General features: G+C 35.2%; 1 pseudogene; it reads left to right on the forward strand.

The window, feature by feature from the left end:
• The first annotated feature begins 4,525 nt into the window (after positions 1-4,525).
• On the forward strand, positions 4,526-5,363 carry LOC100602113 (annotated as a pseudogene).
• Positions 5,364-8,516: the final 3,153 nt, after the last annotated feature.

An 8,516-nucleotide genomic window follows, 5' to 3' on the forward strand; every position in this document is an offset into this window, starting at 1 on the left:
AACAGGCTAGACTCAAACTACAAAAACTAGCTCAGAAGCCAATTCTACACCATAAGTTTATTAAATTGATGAAACATTTTTTTACATTAGAAATTAGTTTTTCAGGAATCTACAGTTGAATAAAGAGTAAGAATATTAGAAGATATTTTGGTATGACGTTTTACATATTAAAGTTTCTAATTGAGTATTTAAGTTGCATGACTTTATAGATTCACTAGCTTAGCTTTAATTTTGATACTTAGATGACATACAAAACCAATAATAGATACATTCAAGGATACAGAAGATATCTTTGGAAATTTTCACTTAAACCTAAATTTGAAATCTTTGATTAAATTATTTGAGAATATCATCTGGCTTTTCTTTTGTTATCACCATAAGAGGTACTGTTGCTCTTAAATAACACCTTTCCTGACTCCTAACATATAGTATGAATGTTTGAATGTTGGTCTAATTTATTTGAGATTAGTTCTAAATGAAGTAAAAAAAAATTAAAGAAGGCTGATTTAAGAAAGCACTTAAAATATAGTATGAAATAAATCAAGTCTCTGAATTCTTATGCTTAGATAGAAAAGCAGTGTAAGTAAAAATAATATCCTAGGACTATTAAATTATCATTACAATATTGTAGGTATTGAATGGACATGGCGAGTGGAATGAAAATAGTTCAAAATCCCCTTTGAATAAAAATAAATCCATGACATATTTAGAGACTGCAAAATTGAAAAGAATAATTAGTAATGTCTGTTGAAACTCAAAGTTTAAGATGAGTTTTAATAGAGAGTTCATCTTTAATTGCTTAATAGGAATTGAACAGGTTAGCAGCATTCTCAGTAGTAATGTGCAATTTGATAATATAACTCAAACATAAACCCCCTAGAAAACGTTGAACAAAATAAAAAGAATATATACTGCATTTTGTAAGTAAAATCAGCTGCTCAATAACTATGCCAGATTTATAATTTAGAACATATAATTGGCCATTAATCAAGTATAGCACAACAGTTATTGTGTATTTTAAATAGATGCTGAAAGGGAATAGTTAAACAATTCATCTAAAGTTTATTTGGATGTTTCATGGGATTTGGAAACTGAGAACTGAAATTTATAATGTAGGCTCTTTAAACCTAATTCCTGCATTGAATTGTGTTGGTAGAACCACATAAGTGTAAGTTTTGGTCAGAGAAGGGTGATTAAACGTGCAGTTTCTAGATGAAATTGAGAAAGGAAACAGAATGAAATCTATCTCTACATAAACACATCATGCCTTTTATTAACAATACTTCCACTATACAGGATAAACTAGGAAGATTTGTAATACCTCAATCCTAGTATTCAGTAAAAACAAGAAAAATACAAATCATAATCCAGGATTTTACTAGGATAAATGAGAGATTATTTGGTTGAAAGGACCATTGTGTGGAAGACGAGGAGGAGAAATAAAAGTTCCAAACAAGAACTCCAAGAGACATGAAGAAGCAGTGGGGATGTTATTTTCAACTTGTCACCTTCAACTCTAGGAATATAAAGGGACAATGGGGAAAGCAGACTAAGTGATGGTAGTCTCCTTGTCAATCTGACAGACATCTCATTTACATTTCATTAGGATGAGTTTGCACATTGGTGTTTGGAAGTTTCCAGTAGTTATTTCACTGTCCAGTAGTTATTTCACTGTCTTGGCCTCAATTCTATGAGGCCAATACTTCCCAGAACACCTAATTTTATCTAAAGTACAAACCAAATATCTCCCACGTAACCATTAAGAATTTTAACAGAGAAATTCTAAAATCATCTAAATCCTCTCATTCTCCATTCTTTAAACTTCACTAGTCATCCACTTCATCCACTTCAGAAATTGTCCAAAAACTGTGCTGTCTGCTGCCAGAGAATTAAAAAAAAATAAGCAGAGGAGAGTTATGCCTTTAACAAATGTTTACTGAGAAACTACTGTGTGGCGAGAGTATAGGATGGTGTTTAAATATTATTTTAATTCTTCATAAAACCTCCAGAATGTATGCTTCAAAGTTTTGTGACAGAGGAAAGAATCCTGGGAAAAACAAAAACAGAAACAAAAACATTAAATCCATATCCAATCTGGCTAAGTCTGCTTTTGGGAAAACAGTGACAATGCATCTGAAACAAAAGTAAATTTACCAGATGCCCCAAAACAACAACCACAAATTTTAAAAAATCAATTTTTGTACCTTTTAAAGAAACTTTTGCTCTGTTTTCCAGTATTCCAATATTGTATACAAAATTATTCATATTTTATATAAATTTTGAATTGTCACTTATTTTTTAAAAGGCAAAAGGCATGTTCACACTTTAAGGATTTTGATAAAATCCAGCTTCACCATAAAATATTTCTATTTATGAATGGGATTTCGGTTTATTTAATCTTTCTTTCATTTTCCCTTGCTAACAACCTTTTTTTTACCATATTGAAAATATATATTTGTCATGTTAATTGAATATATTAACACCTCACCGTCATCTGACTTACAGAATCAGCAGAGTAATTTATAAATTAGTCCTTTCATATACTCTTGTCTTCTCAGTGCTATTTTAATATTCTGGTGCCAGAGAACTATTAATGTGTTTGTTCATTCTTTCATTTATTCATTCTCTCGTTTATACTATAGACTCTAATGGGAATATCTGTTTATTGTTTTATTCTAAGATTTGCAGCTGTCTCCTCTGCTTAAAACCCAATAAAGAATCTGGACTGGGGACTAATCAAAGCAGGCTTTCTATACACGGTGAAAAACTGCAGCATTTAAAACTTGGTTTCTGCTAGCAGTCATGTATTCTTTTGTATGAACTAGAGAAATGGACAGAGAGGATATAAATGAAAGAAATGTGACAAGAAGAGGGATGGAGGAAGAACCTTGGCAGCATTCGGTTCCAAGGTTTCGGTTGAACCTGACAGCCCACTCTATTTCTGCTCTTGGAACTGTGAAAAGTCCCCATTTCTTTTCTATAAATTCTCGTACATTGAACCTAGTCTAAATGTGGAGCCTCTCAATTTTAAGTAATTCACTTCTAATCAACATAATTAAATTTTATTAAATTTCTAATGGTAATGGGCTATGTAGTAGGCTCTGGGAAATAAAGATAAATAAGACATTACCCCAGTTGCAAGCACCCTTAACTTACCCAAATGCTCGCAGGCAAGCACAAGGGAATGCAGACAGCGTATCTTAAACACTGGTGAATTTCTCATAATACCTAAAAAAGTCAATAGGGGTCTCTCAAGATTCACTGAACCACTTTTCACAATGAATTTCTGAAGTATTTATGAGCTTATACATTTTCTTTTCATAATAGGTTACACTAAGAAATTATATGGGAGTGAGTGAGGTGGATTTTGCTTTACAGTGCCAAAACATTTGCCATCCTCTGAGATACTGAAAATATCTTCTCCATAATATAAGAGTTGAACTCTTCATTTCAAATATAGAATCATCATTAGAACAATTGTATTAGTTGTTACTGAGGGGACTGCAGTATACCCATGCAATACTAGAAGGCTGTAAGACAAGAGACTCCCACACAAGGCACTTGTGTATATATCAAGACTAAAGGACAATTAATCTGTAAGAAATAGAAAAACCTGGATTAAAATGAAAATGTTGCCCATATTCCTGTTGACAATATTGACAATATTCTCATTGAAAGTAGAATGAATGGCTTTTTCTTTATCCCTCGTTTGTGTAACTAGGGTTATGTTAAGAGATGTTTAACTGGTGAACAGAGATTAGTTCTTGACCTTAAAAATATTTTGCTGATTCCTCTTATACAATTAGTCCCTTTGTCTGAAGCTGCAAGTATGCTATGTGTTCAAGGTCAGCTTAAATGTATTGTCAAGTATAGATGATTAGCCATCTAGGTGATTAAGGAAAATAAGTTAATGAGACTGGTTATTTGATATCCCCTGAGATAGGAATCTGGTGAACCAGACATGTGTCTGTATTAGTTCGCCAGGGCTGCCGTAAGAAAATACGATAGACTGGGTGGCTTAAACAACAGAAATTTATTTTTTTCACAGTTTTGGAGGCTATAAGTGTGAGATCAAGGTGTTAATACTTTTGATTTCTTCTGAGGCACCTCTCCTTAGCTTACAGATGGCCATTTTTCCCTATAGCTTCACATGGTCTTCCCTCTGTGCATGTTTGGTATTCGTGTCCTAACGTCTTCCTACAGGGACACCAATCAGATTAGGACCCACTCATATGACATCATTTTACCTAAATTACCTTTTTAAAGATTCTATCTCCAAAAGCAGTAACGTTCTGATGTTCTGGGGTTAGGACCTTAGCATATGAATTTTGGAGGGATACAGCTCAGTCCATAACCTTAACAGACAGCTGAACTATATTGCCATCTACAGATGATTAGTGGGTAGCTTATTGAAAAAAAACAGGTTAAGCCCTGGTGTGATTCTGTCCTGAGCAGCTGTTCTCTGGAGCAGTAGTTGTTTATCTCTGTCCACCTTCTCTCCCACCTAAGTGAGTGCCACCACCCCATGGAAGATTCAATGGACATGGCAATGTGCCCCCCGAGGCCTCAGAATTACCTTTTTGGTTGTGAACTAAAGGCCGGCAAAAATGATCACTTGAAGGTGGATAATGGTGAAAATGATTACCAGTTATCTTTAAGAATGGTCAGTTTAGGGCCCTGTGCAAAAGATGAATTGCGCATTGTCGAAGTAGAGGCAGTGAGTTGTGAAGGCAGTCGAATTAAGTAACACTGGCAACTTTGAAAATGTCTGTAGAGCCAACAGTTTCCCTTGGGGGCTTTGAAATAACACCACCCATGGTCTTATAGTTGAAGTGTGGTTCAGGGCCTGTGCATATTAGTAGCTGTGGAGGAAGATGCAGAATCAGGAAGTGGAGGAGAATGTAAAACTCCTAACTATATCTGGAAAGCGATCTTCCCCTGGAGGTGGTAGCAACCTTCCACAGAAAAAAGTAAAACTTGATGCTGCTGAAGATGATGATGATGATAATGAAGATGATGATTTTGATGATGAGGAAACTGAAGAAAAAAATTCAGTGAAGAAATCTGTAGAACCTATTCCAGCCAAAAATGCACAAAAGTCAAATCAGAATGGAAGGACTCAAAACCATCAAAGCTAAGATCAAAAGGTCAAGAATCGTTCAAAAAACCAGGAAAAAACTTGTAAAACACCAGAAAGACCTAGTTCTGTAGAAGACATTAAAGCAAAAATGCAAGCAAGAATAGGAAAAGATGGTTCTCTTCCCAAAGTGGAAGCCAAGTTCATCAATTTTGTGAAAAATTGCTTCCAGGTGACTGATCAGAAAACTATTCAAGATCTCTGGCAGTGGAGGAAGTCTCTTTAAGAAAACAGTTTAAACACTTTTTAAAAAGCTTTTCTTTAAGTTTAGGGGTACATGTACAGGATGTGCAGGTTTGTTACATAGGTAAACTGGTGTCATGGGGATTTGTTGTACAGATTATTTCACCACCAGGTATTAAGTCTAGTACCCATTAATCATTTCTCTTGATCCTCTCCCTCCTCCCACCTTCCACTCCAATAGGCCCCAGTGCATGTTGTTCCCCTCTATGTGTCCATGTGTTCTCATCATTCAGCTCCCCCTTGTAAGTGAAAATATGTGGTATTTGGTTTTCTGTTCCTACGTTAGTTTGCTAGGGATAATGGTCCCCAGCTCCATCTATGTCCCTGCAAAGGACATAATCTTGTTTTTTTTTATGGGTGCATAGTATTCCATTATGTACATGTACCACATTTTCTTTATCCCATCTATCATTAATGGGCTGTTAAAAATTTTCTCTTATTTCATTTTTGCAACAGTTGATATCTGGCAGTCCTTTTTGTAATGCAAAATAAGAACATTCCCCACCACGTTTGTTAAATGTTGTCCAGGTTCTGCTGCTAAGAATATGTTGTCCAAAATGCCTGTTTAGTTTTTTAAAGATGGAACTCCATCCTTTGGTTTTAAGTATGTGTGGAATATTAGGATAGGGCAGTAATAGAGGTCAGACATGGAAATGGTGGGACGCGGAAATGCACATATGAAATAAACTCATAATTTTAATAAAGTAAAAAAAAAAATACACACACAGCTTAATGAGACTGGTTGTGTGATGTGTCCTGGGATAGGAATCTTGTCAACCAGACCTGTCCTGTTGCTATGTTAAAGGAGATTTGGACCATTGAAGCTGTGGTTGCCCACGCCTGGATTCAGGTGCTTGGAAATACTGTTTTTCTTTTTTTTTGTAAAATCTGGTCCTGTTTTAATTCACAGTTTAAAATTTATTTCTTAAATTTTACATGTATAAAAAAAGTATTGACAAACCTAATCAATGTCATGAATTAAAGTATGTGTGTGTATATGGCTGTATGTGTACTCAATTTAAACGTTTTGTGGATGTTCATTAATAAGAATTCTTCCAACTTTTGCTAATAGGGAGTTGGCTTCTGTAATAAGAATAGGTAGCTATTGTGTTTTTCTTTAAGCATGGTTCTGTGGAGAGTGGCATTCCCTGCTAAGCACCAAAAACAGCCCACTCAGTAGAAGAGCTGCTAACCATCAGCTATTAAGTAGTACTGCCTCTAAAAAAAATGAAAATCAAAAGAAGAGAGCCATCTGGGATACAAGAAAACGTTTTTATGAGTCTCCACAGGCTCCTTACAAGGTACATATACAAGGAGGGAAAGAAGTCCAAATCTTTGGAAAACCAAAGGGTAATTTAGAAAAAAGAAAAATAGTGTACTGAAAAGAAGGCTAACAAAATTATTTAATGCTTACCATATGACATTTAAAGTTAAAATTGATTTTGTTGTTAATCTGTTTGTATGTTTAATGTTTACTTAATTGTGTGTTTATTTTTAAATATCTGTTTTCAGCTTTTCAATGTTTTCCCAAATAATTATTCTATGCAGTATGCTATGTATGATGCTACTAGAATTTTTAGGGGGTCAGGGAGTTGGTAGAGTTTATACTGACTGAGCCACTAGGTTGAGTAAGAAGATTCTGGGAAACTGTAAGTGCTTTATGGTCTCCAAAATCTGTAGCACATCAGCAAATGTTTGAGGAATACAGCATCTTCCATTAACTGTAGAAAGACTATTTAAAGGCAACTTATTAATGCAATACAGATTTTACAAATCAGCTATAAAAATGGATCATCTTCCACTTAATCAGCTATTAAATATGGGTCTGGAAAAATTGGATGAGCCTTCTTGTATTCAGAGGGAAAAAATTGGTCAAGTGCCATTTCTTTGAAATAGTACCTCTTGATCATCTGTAGCAGCATAGAAAGAGACAAACTAAAGTAAAATTAATGTAGAATCTTAGAAGCTGGAGTAGCTGTTAGAAAAATTGTCTATGGTTGTTGGCTTTCTAAGAGTAATGATGTCTTATGCCTTGGCTGAAAACCAGGGAAGAGCAAGGAGGGAAGCATTCGTTTGAGTCCAGCTCTTGAGTAGCTCTGAATAATAATACATATTTAGGATGTTACCTGGTAGGAAAGTAAGAGGCCTAACCCCAACTCTCAGTTGAATACTTCGGCCACAATTCTTGGACACTCCTTATCTTAACTCCTGGCTGCTCTAAACATTAAAAATGCCTATACCACCCCCTGAATTCTAAGCTGATTGTGTGTGTGTATGTCATTTTTTGTTTCTTCTACAAAGAGTTGCTAAATTCAGTAACGGAAAGTGATGCAACATGAATGAATGTAATTTAAAAAGAGACATATAGGCACTGTTGCATAATAGGAGTATGAGCTGAAGCGTCAGACTGTTGGCTGGGCATGGTGGCTCATGCCCGTATTCCCAGCATTTTGGGACATCGAGGTGGGAGGATACCTTGGGCCCAAGAGTTTGGGACCGATCTGGGCAACATAGTGAGACACTATCTCTACTATAAATCCAAAAAATTAGCTGGCTGTGGTGGCATATGCCTGTTGATCTCACCAGCTACTCAGGAGGCTAAAATGGGAGGATTGCTTGAGCATGGGAGGTTGAGACTCTAGTGAGTTGTGATAGCACTACTGCACTTCAGCCTGGGTGATAGAGTGAGATCATGTCTCAGAAAAAAAAAAAACAAGAATCAGACTCTCTAGGTTCAAACTCTTGTCCTGTCAGTGTGATCTTGGGCAGATTATGTCATCTTATCTTGCCTCAGTTTTCTCCTCTATAAAATGGGTATAATAATAGTGTGTCTGCCTTGTATGGTTGTAAGAATTAAGTCTGAATAGTATGATATACATAAGAAATCGTATTAGAGTCATATTTATCATATATTGAACCATTTATCATATGGTAAAAGTGATAGCCTCATTTACCAGATAAAGTTCCTACTATAATTAACCATCCTGGTAATTTATCAAAAATGTATCAAATTTAAAAACCTACCAAGAAATCCTGCTAGATTTTTTTGTTCTATCGTAAACATTTATGGTGTGCCTGATCTTTCCTGATAATTTTGATCAAGACCTGTATAAGTATGATATGTTTGTAGGAACTA

Source organism: Nomascus leucogenys, chromosome 22a, assembly GCF_006542625.1.
Source record: "Nomascus leucogenys isolate Asia chromosome 22a, Asia_NLE_v1, whole genome shotgun sequence".
Taxonomy (NCBI): Eukaryota; Metazoa; Chordata; class Mammalia; order Primates; family Hylobatidae; genus Nomascus; species Nomascus leucogenys.